Raw genomic sequence first — 3,408 nt, 5'->3', positions numbered from 1 at the left:
GTCCACAGTGGAGAGGAAATCAGACAAAAGGACAGGATTATGACAAATCACAGGGGACGGCAGCATGACTAGGCCGGGAGCCGGGGGGTTACTGGGTGGACGACGATGACGATACACCAGACCTATTTCCGGACCCAGGGGACTATGACTGGACTGAAGAAGATTTGGTAATGGCAAATAAACAGGCTTATGACAAAGATAAAGAGGTGGAAGGAGAAATACAGGTTGACTTGCAGGCAGCGTTAGGATTTGGACAGGCTCTGCCAAGTATTACACTGATATTGAATGGGGTACAAACTTCTTTTTTGTGTGATACTGGCGCCTGTAAAACCACAATAAACACAAAAATCCCACATATGGTGAAAAGTAAGGAGACAGTGACAGTGAGGGCGGCAAACGGAGAGGTCACTCATGTTTCATTGACGCAACCAGTAACTATAACAGACCCTAAAGGAAAGTCAATTAACTAGCTGTACTATACTTTCCTGAATGCCCACTAAACCTGTTGGGCCGTGATGCATTGGCAGCTCTAGGAATTAGTCCTAATTCCAGATGATGCAGGAAACATTCAGGTGAAAAGAATGCAAGAAATACAAACAAAAGATGTACATGTGATACAAGGCCGTAAACAGCCCAGGTACTGGTACGGACTCTCATTATCTAATAATGACGCAGGGAGAACAGCATCAGCTTTAGTACAGGAAGCAAAAAAATTCCGTTCCACAGTACCAAAGTGTAATGCCTGAAAATGCTTTACATGTGACAACCTGGTTCAAAAAGACACCTGGACCTGATCCAATTTATTTTCAAAACTTGCAAAGAGCAGGACCTGTAAAAGCTACCATAGCATACATTTATTCAGACTCATTTAATGTTGCTGCAGCACATGTGGTGATACACTGGAAAAATGAGGAGCAGAAACATTTATATAAGAACATTAATCCACCACATATTTCCCTAATAAAACCAGTTGAATGGGAATGGGAAAGCGTAGGAGATTTTATCAGAGAAAACCTACAATGCAAAGATTGGATTACTACTGGACCCACTACAGAGACTGGCTGCCACAATTGGGTGCGGAAGTCCCTGTACTGGGCAGTGACATTGACTCCATTTCAAAAAATACAACATCCTGATGACGAGGAACAACAGTTTCCCTGATATGTGCTAGAACTTACACAAAGAGACGAGGACCTGCTAAGTAAAGTACCGGAGTGCCTTTGGTCAAAGGGACCGTCTGATGTAGGATTAATTAAAGGAGTAACACCTGTCAAAATTAGGCCAAAATCTGAATATAGACCCTGTATAAGACAATATAAATTAAAACCCGATGCAATAGAAGGCATTAGGCCAGAAATTGAGAGCTTAAAAGAAGCAGGTGTGATAGTGGACTGTGAGGACTCACCATGTAACAGCCCAATATTCCCAGTGCAGAAACAAGCTCCATCTACAGGATGGAGAATGATACAGGATTTACAAGCAGTAAATGAGGCAGTAATTCAACGAGCTCCTTGTGTGCCAGATCCACACACATTATTAAATTCACTAAGATCAGATGCCAAGGTATTTACTGTAGTTGACATTAGTAATGCATTTTTCTCTGTTCCCATTGATAAAGACAGTCAGTTTTGGTTTGCTTTTACGTTTGAAGGACGTAGATATACGATGACACGTCTTGGGCAGGGATATTGTGAAAGTCCAACAATATATTCTCAAGTTATGTCAACAAATTTGGCTAAGTTTAATCCGCCAAAAGGAAGCCAAATTCTCTTGTACGTAGATGATATACTGCTAGCCGCAGTCGACAGAGAATCATGTGAAATTGATACAATTGCTTTGTTGACATTCCTTGCAGAAAATGGTCACAAAGTAAGTAAAAACAAACTTCAATTCTGCCAGGAGACTATCAAATACTTAGGACACTGTTTAAATGCAACAGGTCGTACGATCATTGCAGGTCGTAAGGAAGCCATATTAAACGCACCAAAACCACTGACTAAAAAACAAATGATGTCATTTTTAGGGTTAACTAATTACTGTAGACAGTGGATAGCTAACTACGCTGAAATAACACATCCTTTGAGCAAAATGATGTATGATGAACCAATAAACATGAATGACACTCTAAAATGGACGGAGGAAAGTGAAAAGGCTTTCATCGAAGTGAAACAGGTTTTAGTTTCCAGTGCAGCGTTAGCACTTCCTGATTATGATAAGCCTTTTGTGCAGATGGTAGATTGTAAAGGACATTTTATGACTTCCGTCTTAACACAGAAGCATGGGGATAAACTTAGGCCAGTGGCATACTATTCTTCTAAATTAGATAGTGTGGCTTGTGCAATGCCCCCATGTGTTCGTGCTGTATTGGCGGCGTCACTCGCAGTGGAAGCTAAGTGCATTGGTAGTGCTTTTCCATACACTAGTGCTCCGGGTTCCACATGCGGTGTCAGCTTTGCTATTGCAGACGAATTTTTCCTTCATGTCACCTGCACGCCACTTATCTTGTATGTCAAATTTATTATCACAGCCTCATTTGACAATTGAGAGATGTACAACTCTAAATCCTGCCACTTTAATTCCCTGCGAGGAAGATGGGGAGCCACATAATTGTAAAGCATTGGCAGAACAAACTACTAAATGTAGAGAGGACTTGTTAGACACACCTATTCCAGACAGTTGTACATTGTATGTAGATGGCTCGTCTAAAAAGACATTGCAAGGCCAAAATCAAACAGGTTATGCAGTAGTGACAGACACTGAAGTGTTACAGGCAAAATCATTACCACACACATACTCTGCTCAAGCCGCAGAACTGGTAGCACTGACTGAAGCATGTAAGCTTATGAAAGATAAAATATGTACTATTTATACAGATAGCACATATGCATATTCTACTGTGCACACATTTGCTAAATTCTGGGAAAACAGGGGAATGGTTACGTCTACGGGAAAACCTGTAGTGCATGCTAAATTATTACAAGATTTGATAGCGGCAGCACAACTCCCTACAAAATTAGCTGTGTGTAAATGTGCGGCGCACACTTCTGGCACGGACTTAGTGACTAAAGGAAATGCCTTTGCAGATAAGACAGCAAAACAAGCAGCGGAGAAACTGCTACATGTAGCTAGTCTAAACATAGACAAGGAACTTGACAGTCACGTGCTTAAAGAGATGCAAGAGCAGAGTCACAGCCAAGAGAAAGCCATGTGGGTACAAAAAGGGGCCAAAATAATACAAGATATTTATGTGTGACCAGACGGAAGGCCCATTTTGCCTAAAAATCTTCTTTAAATATGCTGCTATTTTGACACATGGTCGTACACATGTATCAACAGGAGGGATGGTAAAGCATATACAACAAATATATACAACTTATGGATTTAATAATTATGCAAAAAATTTTTGTA

At 40.8% G+C, this 3,408-nt stretch overlaps 1 protein-coding gene across 1 annotated transcript in view; it reads right to left on the bottom strand.

The window, feature by feature from the left end:
• The window catches only part of LOC129412093 (interferon-induced very large GTPase 1-like), a 218,737-nt gene that overhangs the window by 126,899 nt on the left and 88,430 nt on the right, over positions 1 to 3,408 (bottom strand).

This window comes from Boleophthalmus pectinirostris, unplaced genomic scaffold, assembly GCF_026225935.1.
Source record: "Boleophthalmus pectinirostris isolate CB_2022bp ecotype Guang Dong unplaced genomic scaffold, ASM2622593v1 HiC_scaffold_7, whole genome shotgun sequence".
Classification (NCBI taxonomy): Eukaryota; Metazoa; Chordata; class Actinopteri; order Gobiiformes; family Gobiidae; genus Boleophthalmus; species Boleophthalmus pectinirostris.
This window is presented reverse-complemented; position numbering and strand designations above follow the sequence as displayed.